Source organism: Pipistrellus hanaki, assembly GCF_964339955.1.
Source record: "Pipistrellus hanaki genome assembly, chromosome: 16".
Lineage (NCBI taxonomy): Eukaryota > Metazoa > Chordata > Mammalia > Chiroptera > Vespertilionidae > Pipistrellus > Pipistrellus hanaki.
The window spans coordinates 15,004,420-15,021,247 of record NC_140518.1 but is presented as its reverse complement, the minus strand read 5'-3'; positions in this window follow the sequence as shown (position 1 = coordinate 15,021,247).

Sequence of the window (16,828 nt, the reverse complement as noted above, 5' to 3'; positions counted from 1 at the left end):
TCAAGGGCATGTACCTTGGTTGCGGGCACATCCCCAGTAGGGGGTGTGCAAGAGGCAGTTGATTGGTGTTTCTAACTCTCTATACCTCTCTCTCCCTCTCTGTAAAAAAATCAATAAAATACATTTAAATTTAAAAAAAAAAAAAAAAAAAAAAAAAAAAAAAAAAAAAGGGCCAGGGCAGTTTGTGATGGAGACGTAGCTCCTGTTCAGTCCCCAAGTACAAGGTCACCATTCCACGCTGCCTCTCAGCCTGTTGTGGCTCAAGGCTAGAAATAGAATTGGCATCTTAAGCTGTACTTCAAACTGTACAGGGACAGAGAGGCCAGGGGTGGGGAGAAAGGAACAGCTTTATGCCAGGAGGGCTGGCCGCAGGCCAAGTGCAAGGACAGGTTATGGAGCCCTGCAGCTTTTTTTTTTTTTTTTTTGGAATGGGGTGTGAGTGGGTAGGAGGATGGAAGCTTTGTTTATGTTTGCCAGGGTATTATTAGAAGTATTTAAAAAACATCTTTGTTCCCAAGTAAAGGGTTAACCGAGCTCAGGGCGGGTCCGGCTAGTTGATAAGTGGTTCTATCCGGCTCTGGGTTTCTTAGTCTAGACCACATGTGTCAAACACAAGGCCCGCGGGCCAAATCCAGCCCGCCAGGCCTTGCAATGTGGCCCGCACCGCACTGTCATCACTGCACTCCGCTGTCAGTTTATGACATTGTCAGTTTATGACTGTTCAGTAAACCATTCGGCCCGCGATTTAGGCTGGATTTTAGATTTTGGCCCCTTCTCTGATTGAGTTCGACACCCCTAGTCTAGACTCTAAATGATGAAGGGAGTGGTATCCATTTCTCAGAATCCTTCACTCTGAGAAGGTGACTAAAGACCTAAGGCAGTGGTCGGCAAACTCATTAGTCAACAGAGCCAAATATCAACAGCACAACGATTGAAATTTCTTCTGAGAGCCGAAAACCCACTTCTGTGCAATGGGCCACGAAGTTTCAATCGCATTGTAGTGCGCACCCACACGTGGTATTTTGTGGAAGAGCCACACTCAAGGGGCCAAAGAGCCACATGTGGCTCTTGAGCCGCAGTTTGCCCACCACTGGCCTAAGGGCTCCCGGAGAGAGCGGAGTCCCACGATTCTTGGTGAACAGCGCCATCTAGTGATGCACAGTGTTCAGTTCCAGGCGGGTGGGTGGGCCTGGAAGGAAAGTCAGGCCTGAAGGAGAAGACAGAGCTGATCCCAGAGCCCCAAGGCTCCCCCAGTGTCCTTCCCAAACTCCTTTACTGTTTGCACATGGAAAGCCCAAGAGGCCTCACCACTTCCTCTGCCCAAGGAGGAGTTTGGGAGCATTCCATATGCCTGCATTTGACCATTTCTCTCTCATCCGGTGCACCGTAGATAAAAATGCCTGCCCACACGGGCAGAGACACCAAAACCAAAAATAAATACATAAACTGTACGGCATCTTCCATGTCAGGGAGTGGCCGGGAGACACACCAAGCTGTGGAAGGGCGTTTGGAAGTATTGGGGAGGGGGAGGTTTTATAAAGCGTGGGCAGGAGGTTTCATTTGGACCAAGACTGGAGGAGAGACGGGGCAGGCGGGGCAGCCACATGGGGGAACCGCGCTCCGGGCAGAAGGAAGGAAAGTTCTTGGGGGACACGGAGGAGGCCAGGGTGGCTGCAGGAGGGGCCGCAATAAATAGGGAAAATCGGTCAGAATGATAGGCTGGACATGTTGACTTGTATTTGAACAGAATCACCCAGGCAGCTGTGTTGAGATGAATGGAAGGTGTCTTGGGGAATTTCCAATCCCTTTGGCGAGCTAAAAGTGCTGTGGGAAAAAGGGGGTGGGGGGGGGGAGTGCCAGAATGCCCAGCGTTGTGCCTATTGAACCTTGTTTAACAGACGTTTTCCAGGCGAATGTAGGTCTCTTCCTTCCGGAACCCCCACAGACTCCCGTGGGGCCTGAGAACGTGGAAATGAGCCCTGCTCTGTGATGTCCCCACCGGACAGCCAGAAGCAAGGCCGGGGCGAGGCCAACAGCAAACAGTGCTGTTCTCAAGGCCACACCGCAGCTGCAGAATGACAAACACCGGGTGCCTACTTTTTTCGTGTCAATGCCTTCCCCCACTCACTCCATTCCTCCTGCCTCTAACCAAAGGTGTGAGAGACCCAGTTTTTATTGTAAAATGCCTGCTTCCTGACCAGATCTGGCCTGATCTGGTTTCTGTTTCCCCTTCCCTTCCCACCTTCGAATTCCCTCAGCACAAACCCAAAGCTTACAGAAGACCCTGCCCACAGCCTGTTGCTGAGACGCCCCCTGGTGGCATCTCTGGTGTGCACACTGCTTTGCTGCAGTAAGTTAGTACAACCAACACTGGGTGAGCCTGGTGGTGGTTTCCTACAGGTCTGCAAACTGCGGCTCACGAGCCACATGCAAACTTTGGCCCCTTGAGTGTGGCTCTTCCACAAAATACCATGTGCAGGCACACACGTACACTCTGAGCATTCCATAGAACAGAGTTTAGGAAAAGCTGGACGAACGATGACTTCCTACCGGAAAATTCTGTGAGTCTGTAGTGGGAACACTGCACTCGCTGACATTGTCTAGTGTACCAACTGGAAAATAGTGTCTGACGCTGTCAAATTACAGTGGGGAGGGGAGGAAGATCTGGGGGAGATAATAGATCAACCGAAGGACTTGTATACATGCATATAAGTACAACCAAAGGACATAAAACTCTGGGGAGGGAGGGTATGTTTGAGAGGGAGGGAGGGGGGCAAAAAAAATCAATAAAATATATTTTTAAAAATAATATAAAAAAATAGTGTCTGACAAACAAAAGGGGTGAGGACTTTTTTTTTTTTTTTTTAATAGGAAGCATGTGTTATTTTTGGTAGCTGCCTCTCATCTGCCCGGACCCTCCTGATGCTAACATTTCTGGCTGAGCGTTTGTGCTGTGGGCTCTTTTTGCTTGACCAGGGCTTCTTCCCTTCCCTCCTGCCCAGGGCCTCCCGGGACGGTCTCGGGGAATACACAGAGGTCCAGGGAGAGGCCGCGCTGGCTCCAGGCTAAGCAACGTACACTTCCTGAGCGCACCGGAGTTGTGTGCGCGCGGAAGCTGACCCATCACGCCAGACTCGCATCTTCCAAAGCTCGGGTGGCAGCAGAAGGGGAAGCTGCAGGGGACGGATGGGGAGGCAGAGGCAGAGAGCAGGTGGGAGGCTGGTGCATCCGGTTAGAGATGATTACACTTGAACTTCAGGGACAACAGGGGGATGGAAGTAGAAGCTGTGGGACTCGATGGCCTGTTAGACACGGGACTAAGGAGAGACAGACAGGTCAGCAGGTAGACTGGCAGCCAGTGCCACGTGGGTGTCCTTGGGTCTCACGGGCTTCCTGGTGGAATGAGGTTGCATCATTGATTACCCACATCTCGCTGGCTCTCGCCCCTCCCTTCAAAGCCTTCCCCAGAGATGTCTCACCCACGCAGGGACCTGCCTTGTTGAGTCTGATCTTTGAGGATGGTGCCTCATTCCTGTCAGGACTGTGGTCCATTGTGACAGCACCGACACGTTGTGGTTTCTGTTCCCCGGTGCTTGCCCTGCTCTGATTGAAATGATCGTGTTTGTGCGTCCCCATCTGATATCAATGTGACAGTTGGTAGATATCTATATCCTGAGCGTAAGGTGGATGGGGCATCGGGAGAGACGTTGGCGAAGAGGTGGCTGCTGATGCCAGGGCAGTGGTCACGGAGGACGTGCTGGTCGCTGAAGCCTGGGAGAGAAATGTCCTGGTTTGGCGATTTCAGTATTCCTTTCATTTCGGGAACCCTGCCGCAGCTCCCGGCCAGTCACGTGTCGCTCACGAGTGAGAACCTCTGTTATAAAGGGAAACGCAGACTGGCAAACACCCATTGGCCAACACCGATTGAGCCAGTTTATTTTGGTGCCTGTTATCTGCGGGATTTGCTACTTTCTTTATCAATTGCAAATCCTCGTGAGGGATAAAAAGCTGGCATTTTTCCAAAAACACGACAGAGAGTTTTAACCGCTGCAGAGCTGAAGGGCATGTGACAGGTTTTTTATTATTTCTCTGAGGTGGGAAATACCCTTTCATTCTAATCCATGAACATAGTATAGATTCTTTTATCCTCTTGACCTAGGTATGTAATTTCTAATGATCACATAGCCAAATTCCTTCTACTTTTTAATGGAAGTCTGGCTCCAGAGCTCCTTTCCGAAGAGCCTTTGGGAGAGATAACAAGTGGGTGAGACATGTCTTAAAATAGCTGACGTGGCCATTCCCGAGGCCCTCCACTCTCTCTCTGCTTTCTCCCCGAGATCTGTTCCCACACGCGGGCTTCTGAGCCAACAACTATCTACAGATGACCCACGTCTGACCTCGCTCGCTGGAATGTTCTGTCCGGCTCTGACTTTCCTCCCAGAGCACATCAGCACTTCCCCTGGCATTCTGATAGGGTCTTTTCCTGAGCTCTTGCAAGAATCCTGCTTTGGCAACCCCAGGGAATCTGGTGGAGTTGCTTTCTGTTTGTATTTTCTTTGGGGGGAGGGGATATTGTTTTTTTTAAAGAGATTTATCCCAAACCAAGGACAGAAATAATTTGTGTTGTACCATTTTACGCACTGATTATTTGAATGGCAGGCTGTTATTTTCCACCAGAGGCCTGGTGCATGAAATTCATGCACAGGGGAGTGTGTCCCTCAGCCCAGCCTGCACCCTCTCCAATTCTAGGACCCCTCAAAGGATATCCGACTGCCCGTTTAGGCCCGGTCCCAGAAAGATCGAGCCTAAAAGGGCAGTCAGACATCCCTCTCACAATACAGGACTGCTGGCTCCCAACTGCTCGCTCGCCAGCCTGCCTTCCTGATTGCCCACAACCCGGTCATGTGCCCTGATCGGAATCGAACCGGCAGCCCCCAGGCATACTAGATGACCCCAACCAACTGAGCCACACCAGCCAGGACCAAGTGCCCTGTCTCTCTTGAATGTGTATTGTTGGTTCCGGAAAAATGGACATAAACTGGAAACAGTCATTTCCAGGTTTCTTGACATTTCCAAAGGCTTGGAGGTTAATGCGAGTTGGGTGGGAGGGGGCTACTCCTCTTTTTTTTTTTTTCTTTTCTTTAATTTCTTTATTGATTAAGGTATCACATATTTGCCCTCATCCTTTTTTTAAAAATTGTCGAACCTGTCGCAAAGGTCCCAGCTTACGCTTCGTTGGTGCCTCTGTCACTGGTGTTTTAAACACGGCCGTGTATTACTTGTTCAGTTAAAAAGCCCGTCAACAAGAAGAGGAACACTTGGAGAAAGAAAGGCACGGTGCCTCACAATCTCAGCACTCCGCTGTCCACGGGTAATGTCCTGACGCTTGCTCATCTGTCTAAAACCATTAATATTCTCATACGTGTCTTATGTTGTACACAGCTCTGTGGAGTTTGGCATCTCCGCTCCCGCTGAACGCTGCTAAGCCTGGGAGATTTCCCAGCGTGGAGCGTGCAGTCAGGTCCACGCCGCTGTTCTGGGGGGGGGGGGGACGGGGGGGGGGCCTAGGTTTTTGGAGAGGGAGGGAGTCAGCTGTCATTTCTGTGGCTGCTTTTCAAAAGATGAGGTGTGCTTCCTGAGGCTTGAGGAGGAAGCCGGCAGAAGGCTATTTCCTGCGCTGGACACCCTGTGCGTGTGCAGGGGGGCAGGAGGGCTGGGTGACTTGGCCGGCAGCGCCCCGGGGCGGCCTGATCTCTGGCTGCCTGCGGTCACACATAGTGAGAGGGCCAGGGCCGCCTCCGGTCCTGTGATGAATGGTCAGCCGAGCAGGAAGGCAGGTGGCTGCCGCTCACCGCTCCACACCAGGGCTTCTCAATGGGCTCATCACATAAAAACCACAGAGCACCAACCTGCAAAACCAACACACCGAGCTTCCCGCTGTGCTCAAATAAGCAACTGAGACATTTAAAAATGTCTTTTAGTGTACGGGATGTTGCTTCAACCAACTAAGCCACCGGCCAGGGCTTCTTTTTGCCGAAACTGGTTTGGCTCAGTGGATAGAGTGTTGGCCTGAGGACGGAAGGGTCCCAGGTTCGATTCTGGTCAAGGGCGTGTACTGTGGTTGCGGGCACATCCCCGGTTGGGGGTGTGCAGGAGGCAGCTGATCGATGTTTCTAACTCTCCACACTTGATCTTAGCTAAAAGGCCAAGAAGCGATTGTTTCTAACTCTCTGTCCCTCTCCCTTCCTCTCTGTAAAAAATCAATAACATATATATATATATATATATATATATATAGAGAGAGAGAGAGAGAGAGAGAGAGAGAGAGAGAGAGAGAATAATATAAAAAATCACAATGGATGTATTTGATGGTTTAGTATTTGAAAAGTAATACACTCGGTGCAATTTAACATATGTGTGGATCGACAGGTTTCAAATTCATTCACAATAAAACTCCTCAGCCAGCTGGGAATAGAAAGAAACTCCCTTAAACCTAAGGGGAGGTGTCTACTCAAAACGTCTGGCAAATAGCATAGGTATTTCAGAAACGGGGCGAGAACAAAATCCGGCGAGGCATAAAACGTATCTTGTACAAGTTCAATCATAGACTTACTGAGGGGCCACCAGGCACTTGGGTGACGCCCTGAACAATGACATGCCTTCCCATCGGTCCCAGGCTTCCTGTGGGTCCTCCAGGGGTGGTTCTGGTCTCCCCGTGTGCACCTGGCCTCCTTCTGGGGAGCTTATTGATCCGGGTCTTTGTCGCTCGGCTTCACAGGTCTTCAGGCCACGTGGTTGGGTGTCACAGGTGGGGTTTTTACATCTTCCCAGGATATTGCTCTTTTATCTCTGTACAGTATCTCTCCTTATTTCGAACACGCTTTTGTCGTAAACACTTCTTTATTTCCAACATGAAGAGAGCAAAAGCTCCCTCTCTCTCTTTTTTTTTTTTTTTTTTTTTTTTTTTTTTTTTTGCTGCAGGAAGCTTTATGGTTTCCATTTGGTCAAGGCCTGGGAGAGGGCTCTGGGGGGTTAAAAGGCTGCCTGGTGGTTACAGAGAGAGGCTCAGACAGAAGCCTAACACCAGGGGGAGGCCGAGGGGCCCCTCAGAGGCCTCTGGGCTCCAGAGGTGCCTAGCCAGCCATGCTTGGGGAGGAGCCTTTCGGAGAGATCCTCGCCCTGCCCTGCGAAGCCTGGGGGCCTCCAGCCTGCGGAGACGAGGGAGGTCAGGTGTCACAAGTGTCACCCACCTTCTTGATGCGTTTTGCCTGCTCATCCAGGACATGGCTCCAGGAAGTCATGGGACTGCAGGTCTGTGTGGCCAGAGCCCGCAGATGCACAGGGGCCTGGCCCAGGTTCTTCTCCAGGCCGCGGCGGTTGGACCCACTTGCCTGGGGAGGCTTCTGCACGTCCTGGGAGAGAATGAGGCCACACGCTGTCGGTGCATCTTCCAGAGACACTCAGCGCCCCCAGCTTCTCCGCCGCCAACTCTGGGGAGAAGAGGCCCAAGCCCTCCACCTGGAGGTGGAAAGGGAAGCCCTGCGAGAGGTAGGTGTAGGGGCCTTCGGATGCGGTGATGGGGCCTCCATGCATTGGGATAATCAGGATGAATTTGGGAGCTCCTGTCGCTCAGCAATAAGGAGTTAAGGTCAAAAACTGGTGTGAGCTGGTCTCCCAGGCCAAGCATGGCAGAGATGGTTCTGAAGGAGGTTGGGGTGTGGTTGGAGGCGGGAAAAGGGGCGTCCTGCCCAGCCGGCGTGGCTCCATGGTTGAGTGTTAACCTATGAACCAGAAGGTCACGGTTCGATTCCCAGTTGGGGCACATTCCAGGTTTCAGGCTCGGATTCCCAGTGTGGGGCATGCAGGAGGCAGCCCATCAATGATCCTCTCTCATCATTGATGTTTCTATCTCTCTCTCCCTCTCCCTTTCTCTTTGAAATTAATTTAAAAAAATATTTTTTTAAAGAAAAAGAGATATCCCTGGATCTGTTTGAAATTCTCTTACTCTTTCCCTGTGTTTGCAAAGCGGTGATGCCTGCCACACCGAGATAGAGACTGTTTTGCAGCCAGGTTTGGAGACAAGAGGTTATGGGGGATGAAGGAGGAGACTTTCTAATTGTGCTTGCCAAGGCAGAAGAGCTACACCTTCTTCATTATATATATATATATATATATATATATATATATATATATATATATATTTCATTCCATTGATTCTAAGGAAACATACTTTCAGCTCCATGATCAAGCCCTACCATCCCTATCACGTTTAGGGTTTCAGTGAACAGTTGATTGTTCAAAAGGGAAGAAAGGATTCTCTCAGGAGCCAGCTAATTTTGCAATCAATTTCACATTAGTCAGATTGATGTCCCGGCCAGGCAGAGAGGCCCCTCGGGGTTTTTTAAATGTCTGCGCGATTATGGAGTCTTGGAAGCCAATTGGCTTTCCAGGGGGCTGTTTTATGGAAATCACTGGGCTGAAGTCTGTTATCGCATCAGGGGCTCCCGCTCTGGATGATGAAGAGATTCTCATTTCTCCTCTTCCTCCTTCTCCTTCTCTTCTTCTTTTAAACAAGTGTTCTCTTTTCCTCTGAATATTCTAGAAAGACTAGTAAAGACTAGTGCCCACAGATATTTACATTACAATTCATTAACAGTAGCAAAATTACAGTTATGAAGTAGCAACAGAAATAATGTTATGGTTGGGGGTCACCATAACATGAGGAACTGTATTAAAGGGTCGCAGCATTAGAAAGGTTGAGAACCACTGGTCTAGAAGGAGCTCAGACTATAGGAGTCAGCAATGGACGGCCCACCAACTATGTTTGCACTGCTCACAAGGCAAGAATGACCTTTACATTTCTTTAAGTGGCTGAAAAACTCGGAGAAATAATATTCTGTAACAGGAAAATCAGAGGCGGTTCCATTTTGTGTCCATACACAGTTGTATGGAATGCAGTCATGCTTACTCATGTATGCGGTATTCATGCTCCCGTGGCGGAGTTGGTAGTTGTGACAGAGACCGGATGGCCGCCAAACCTAAAAGAATTACTTTACAGGGAGAACTTGCTGACCCTCGCTCTAGACTCGCCAAGGCCAGAGAGCTTTTGTGATGACGGAAACACTCCCTGAGCTGTCTGATGTGGTAGGCACAAGCCACATGTGGTCCCAGGAAACTGACTTACGTTTTATGCAGTTAGCATGGATTTCCATTTGAAGGGCCACCTGTGATGGGTGGCTCCTGCCTGGGGCAGCTCAGAGCTGGGAGAGGACCTGAGGATTATGAAGATGCCGGTGATGTGAAATGATGGTGAGATGATCATTTCACCGCGTTCCAGGAACCGTGCTGAGGCCAAGGAAAATGCTCTTTTAAAAAATGATGTATTTTTGTTACATGGATGTAGTCTTCTATTGATTGGTATGAGGTTGTTGTGATTGGGAGCTTTTATATCCCCAATTTTTCTGCTTCACTTTGTTTTATTTTATTGTTGTTTCTTTAAAATTATATTTTCACCCTGGCCATTTGGCTCAGTGGATAGAGTGTCAGCCTGCGGACTAAAGGGTCCCAGGTTCGATTCTGGTCAAGGGCATGTACCTTGGTGGTGGGCATATCCCCAGTAGGGGGTATGCAGAAGGCAGCTAATCAATATTTCTCTCTCATCAACGTTTCTAGCTCTTTATCCTTCTCCCTTCATCTCTATAAAAAATATCAATAAAAATATATTTTTAAACATTATATTTTCATTGATTTCAGAGAAAGAGAGAAATTTCCACTGAGAGAGAAATTTCAATGATGAGAGAGAATCATCAATCAGCTGCCTCCTGCACACCCCCTAGTGGGGATGGAGCCCGAAACCTGGGCATGTGCCCTGATCAGGAATCAAACCGTGACCTCCTGGTTCATAGGTCGACACCCAACCACTGAAATACACCAGCCAGGCAAGGATGACGCTCTTACAATTCCCATTTTTCAGACGAGAAAACTGAAGCTTAGAGAGATTAAGTGACTCACCAAAGGCCCACGCAGCCAGTGCGTGGCAAAGGCGGAAGCCAGGGAGACTGACCCCAGAGCTGTCACAGCAACGGCGAGCCTGTCCCACCGCCGTAAGATGACTCATAGATACGCTGAACTGTGACATATGTGTGAATGCACTGGATGCATGAAAGAAGTGAAAACGAGGCAGAGAAATGGACAGGGAAAGAACATCTGATCAGGGAGTACAGTAGACGGACACCATCATGGGTGCCGGACTTTGACATTTGGGCGAGATTTTGACGGATGACTATATGCTTGTAAGCAATGTCGACCTAGACCATTGGTCGGCAAACTGCGGCTCAGGAGCCACATGCGACTCTTTGGCCCCTTGAGTGTGGCTCTTCCACAAAATACCACAGCCTGGGGCGAGTCTATTTGAAGAAGTGCCGTTAGAAGAAGTTTAAGTTGAAAAAATGTGGCTCTCAAAAGAAATGTCAATCGTTGTGCTGTTGATATTTGGTTCTGTTGACTAATGAGTTTGTCGACCACTGTCCTAGTCAAAGGTGTGGTGTTGGGAAGGTGGAGGGGGTGTGAAGGGATTTGAAAGCCCAGGTGAGCTTCACGACCCAAGGGCCACCAACGTTCTCTTGTCCAATGGGTGCCCTTCCTCCTTCATCAGCAACGACGGGTCAGTGTCCGGGCCGCCCTTCTCGCTGGGGCTGGAAGCTTAGCGTCAAACTGGAGCTTAACGACGGCAACAGTAGGAGAACTTGACAGTTGAACATTTGTGTTTCAGTATTCTCCCCTCTCCCCCCCGCCACCCAAGCCTGATTTCTGTTCTTACTTATGTTTCTTCTGATCTTAAGGATTATTCTTATTCATGAGTGAATACAGTTTGATTATAGTCGTGTGTTGTAACGCGCCTTCGGTCCTTTGGTGTCTGGGTGTAAGTAACAGAACGGGTTGGAGTTGGGTGAGGATCTGGGGTGAAGGCGAGAAGATAAGCCCGGGAAGATAAGGGGCCATTCTGAAAAGATAAGTCGGTGTCTGGCCCTGGGCAGGGAGGCTCCAGCAGGCTGGTGCCACGTCTGCCCTGAAGGTGCAGCCTGAGCCAGCCGGCTGCCCGCCCTGTGCCCCTCTCTCCGGAAGCCTCGGCTGGGATCCTGGCAGCTCCCCACTCAGTTCTCGGAAACCTGGCCAGGACCCCAGTCCCATCCCCGGCTTGCTTCCGGACCTGGCTCTCATGTCTGTGGTGTCAGCTCCGAGCATTAACCCCGAACGTCCTTGGTTTCAATCTTGCCGTTGACATCGGAGAACACGCTGGCATCCTGTAATCTTTCTAAAGCGCACCCCGATCGGGTCGCTGCCTCCTCGGAGAGTTCCGCTTGTTCTCAGATGAAAGCCCAAGTTCGTTCACTTGGCTCAAGGCCCTGGTGTACACCCCAGCTCTACCTTTAGGCGAGTTATCGAACTTCTCTATGCCTCAGGCTCCTCGTCTGTCAAATGGGAATGACAATAAAAGGCTCTGGTGAGGGAACACATGTAAAGTGAGGGAACATGGAACACATGACAACAGTCCCCGACGCACAGCAAGCACTCTGCATGTGTTTAGCCTTATTGTTACGAACTCTTCAGACTCCTCTGTTGTGATTTCCCCTCACAGATTCTGGTTCCACGCGTCCTGAATTACTTGCAGTCTCCCAAGTACCCTGCCTGCCGCCTATTGCCTCTTACCTCTGGGTGTTTTGCCTAAGTTTCCTTTCTCTGGAAAGTGTCCATCTTCCCCTCCCACCCCCAGCTCTTCCTCATTCTTATCTCAGCCCAGATGCCACCTCCTCCGGGAAGCCATCCCTGACTGCTCTCCACTCTCCCTCCCCCATGTGTATTTGTCTGTGTCCCCCTAGAGACAGAGACTGTGTGTGGCTCGCTCTTGTCGGAACTATAACAGTTCCTGGTGGAGTAGGTACATGTGAAACTGTTACTGAATGAAAGGATGATTGTCCTGCACAACTCAAAGCGCACTAACGACGAAAGTGTGTGCGTCAGCATGATGCAAATCTGGCATAAGGTGACGGACGTCATCAAGTTCCAACCACATAATTACAAAGCCAGAGAGACTCCAAGGCTGTTTCTACTATTTCCCACTTGGTGGCACCACTCCAGCTGGAACCCACCAGCCCGTCTCAGGATCAGTCTCAGGAATGTATGCTTTGCCTGAAGTGCGAACACCGTATATCCCAGACTAGGGCTGAAGAACTGGTAGACAGTAGGAAAATCGGGAGGAGCAGGGAAATTGAACTGTATCAAGGAGATTCGAGGATAAGAAGGGTCTGTGAGGACCTGGGATCATGGCCAGGAGATTAGCTGAAAATCCAGAATGCCAAACTCTGTTCAGAGGGCAGGGGCGTCATGGAGACAGGAGAGGGAGGAAGAAGAGAGAACTAAATAGATAAGACCAGTTCAGCAGCCACGGATGAAAAGATATTCAGAATTCCATACTGGGATCCAAATCTAGGAGCAGGCAGGGGTGGGCAGCAAGCCAGGATTCAATCCAGAAGGGCCAGCCAACGCTGCTTATTGGGGCTCACCAATAACCAACGTGAAGACCATCACATATAGAATGTTTATTTCGAAGTGGAAAAGGTATTAGGCTTTCTCAGTGCAGGTGTTGGGACCATTTTTTAGTGCTTTTCTTCAAGTTACAGAGAATTTCTTTTTTAATCCTCATCCGAGGATATTGGTTTTTAGAGAGAATGGAAGAAAGAGGTAAAAGCAAAGAGAAATATTAATATGAAAGAAAAATTCATTCATTGCCTCCTGCATGTGTCCCAACCAGGATCCGGGTCGGGGGAGGAGCCTGCAATCAAGGCACATGCCCTTGACCAGAATTGAACCCAGGACCCTTTGGTCCACAGGCTGATGCTCTATCCATTGAGCAAAACCAGCTAGGGCTAGAGAAATTTTTTAAATGTTTATTGTTGAGAGAGAATCCAAGATGGCTGCTCGGGTAGGCAACTAGCCGCAGCCGCACACAACAATTTTAATAAAATACAACTAAAATATAAAATGGACATTACCCAGAACTACAGGAAAGTCGACTGACTGGAAATCCTACAACAAGAAGCAAGGAGAAAACCAGAAGGAAGCACGGAGGAGCTGTAAAAGCCTAAGGTACGGAGACACGCGGCGCGCGCGGAGAGGACGGAGCCGGAGAGGAGGGAGGCCGAGTGCCTGGCGGGCGTTCCCTAGCGGAAAGGAGATAAAACTCCGACTGTGCTGGGCCCCTGACTGCTCTGAACCCCAGTTCTGGGCCAGACCCCGGGGACTCAGGCTCAGCCATAGGGAGCTGGGCTGTAAGTCGGAACCCCGGGGTAGCGGAGAAAGGAGGTCCCGGAGGCGCGCACACTGCCCCCAGAGAAGGGACGGCCGGCTGTGCCGCGGGATTGCCCTGACGGGAAGGAGACTGGGGCTCCAGACTGCTCTGAACGCCACCTCCAACTCCACTTCCAACTGAACTGAACCCCAATACCGGGCTCATTGTGGGAGAGCATAGACTGTTTGGCAGCAGGCGAAAATCGAGGGCACCTGTCTCTCAGAGGCGCCGGCAGCGAGCACTGAAGGACCCGCATAGGGCGGGGCTGACGGAAGCCAAAGCTGCAGGCTCCACCCTGAAACCCCGTCCCATCTGTAACTGCGAAATGCGACAACAAAATAGATCACAAACGAAAGAAATGGAGGACAAAAAGCGTCTGGATATAGAGTTCAAATCTATGCTTATAAGGTTTTTCAAGAATTTCCTAGAAAAGATGGATAAAGCCTATGAGGATATGAAAAGAGATCAACTAGAATTAATAAGGAGTCAACAAGAAATGATAAGGGATCAACAAGAAATAAAGAATACATTGTCTGAAATAAAAAATATTCTACAGAGTCCTAAAAACAGAAGGGAAGATCGCAAGAATCAAGTCAAAGATTTGGAACATAAAGAGCCAGAAGACACTCCTCCACAGAAGCTAGAAGGCAAGAGAATCCAGAAAATTGAAGATAATGTAAGAAACCTCTGGGACAACTTCAAGCGAACCAACATCAGAATTATGGGGGTTCCAGAAGATGAGAGAGAGCAAGATATCGAAAACATACTGAAAGAAATAGTGACAGAAAACTTCCCCCACCTGGTGAAAGAATTTGACTTACAAGTCCAGGAAGCGCACAGAACTCCAAACAAAAGGAATCCAAATAGGACCACACCGAGACACATCAATATTAAAATTCCAAGAGCAAAAGATAAAGAGAGAATATTAAAAGAAGCAAGAGCAAAGAAGGTAGTAACTTATAAAGGAGCACCTATACGATTGTCAGCTGACTTCTCAACAGAAACCATGCAGGCCAGAAGGGAATGGCAAGAAATATTCAAGGTGATGAATAGCAAGAACCTACAGCCAAAAATAAGCTACCCAGCAAAGCTATCACTCAGAATCGAAGGCCAGATAAAGAGCTTCACTAATAAAAAAAAGCTAAAGGAGTTCATCACCACCAAACCAGAATTATATGAATTGCTGAAGGGGGTTCTTTCAGAAGAGAAAGTAAACAAAGATAAAAATTATGAACAACAAATACGTAATTATCAACAAGTGAATCTAAAAACCAAGGAAATTAAAAAAATCTGATGAACAATATTAACTGTTGAATATAATAGAATCAGAGGTATGGAAGGGGAGTGAACTGACGATTCTTGGGGAAAAGGGGAGAGGGGGGCATGGGAAGAGACTGAACATAAACTGTGCACCTATGGATGAGGACAATGGGGAGAGGGGAAAGGGCAGAGGGTGGGGTGGGAACCTGGTGGAGGAGAGCAATGGTGGGGGGGGGGGGAGAAAGGAACATTTGTAATAATATGAAAAATAAAAACTTATTAAAAAAAAAAAATAAAATAAAAATAAAAATAAAATAAAAAAAAAAATAAATGTTTATTGTTGAAAATATTACATATGTCCCTGTTTGTTGTTGTTGTTGTTGTTGTTTTGTCCACTGACCCCTTCTAGCCCCCCTCTGCCCCGCTCCCCCCTCCCCGAGAATTTTTTGTATTGGTCCTCTACACAAAATAGATGGCCACTGAGTTGTAGAGTGATGAGTGGTCAGTGAGCTATAAATGGACTCACCTGCTCTGGGCTGCCACCTTCAGGTGAGTATGGGTCCAAGTTGGCCAAAGCATGGCCAGCCTCGGCTCTCCGTGCAGTTGTGACTATTGACTGGGTGACCATGCTCATTCTCAGGGTCTTCCCTTCTTGGATGACGTGAAGACCACACATGAATGAATAGGCTGCTTCCTAGTTATCCAAATAGGAGCCTGGAGACTTTCATACTGTTATTTTCCAGGTCAGGATGTGAGGCTTCTGTCAGCTCCGTAGGTAAGCAAGGACACAGACCCTAGGTGACCGAAGTAGAAAAGGTCTCTATTGAATGCATATTGGGTGACGCACAGAACTTCTGGGAAGGCATGAGAAGAAGCTTGGGGAAAATGTGTCCATTGGGGACAACACTCAAAATCACACTGTGTTTTGGCTCAGTGGATAAAGCATCAGCCTGTGGACTGAAGCATCCCAGGTTTGATTCCAGTCAGGGGCCCACGCCCGGGTTGCGGGCTTGCTCCCCAGTAGGGGGTGTGCAGGAGGCAGCTGATCAATGATTCTCTCTCATCATTGATGTTTCTCTCTCTCCCTTCCTCTCTGGGGAAAAAAAAAAAAAAAATATATATATATATATATATATATATATACACACACACACACACACACACACACACACACACACACACAGATTTAAATCACACTGTGGTGTGCTTGGGTAAGGACACGATTCAGGATCCACCCCGTGGGACATGAGTGGACAAGCAGTTAGTAACAGTGCAGTCTTGACGGTCCCTGTATTTTCCTGTCGCCTTTTGATCCAAGTTTCAAATGAACATTCAGCCGCGTGACAGCTTCCTGATTACTTACTTTAGTCGGGTTATGCAAATGTGGAGAAACAGCTAAGAGCTTAGATCCCTCCTGATGGCAGATCAAAGGTGCCGTCTTGGTGGCCAGTCTCCCACCTGTGCTGTGAATTGCCTGACCCTTTTGCACCACGTTCTTGCTGGTCCCATGAGACTGAGAGCTTTGGAGGGTGGGCCGTGGTTCTTCCATCTCTGCATCCTCTACACCTAGTGCCTGCTGTGTAGAGGCTCAGGAAACACTCATAAAGGCTTCTGAACCTGGTGTCTGTGGGCAGATGGGCTTCAAGATCTGTGAGCACCCTGAAAGAGGATGACAAATGTCATATATATGGAGAGAGCAAGAGAGAGAGAGATTGATTTAGTTCCTGGAATAGGTAGATAATACATGGTCAGTTAAATCCTATTCTAACAAAGGTATGTGAATAAGATTTGTTGACTTTATTGATTTGACCCTAGTCAACACACTCAAAAGGTCTCTGTGGGTGACAGACCAATCACTAGTTTATTTTTTAATGCCCCAACCAGGAATCAAACCGTGACCTCCTGGTTCATAAATCGATGCTCAACCACTGAGCCATGCCGGCTGGGCCCAATCCCTATTTTTTAAAATATATTTTATTGATTTTTTTACAGAGAGGAAGGGAGGGACAGAGTAGAAACATCGATTAGCTGCCTCCTGCACACCTCCTACTGGGGATATGTCCGCAACCAAGGTGCATGCCCTTGACCGGAATCAAACCTGGGACCTTTCAGTCCGCAGGCCGACGCTCTATCCACTTAGCCAAACCAGTTAGGGCCCAATCCCTATTTTTTAAAGCCTTAGCATTCGTGGGAAAAAGTATAGGTATAGAAAATGGATAT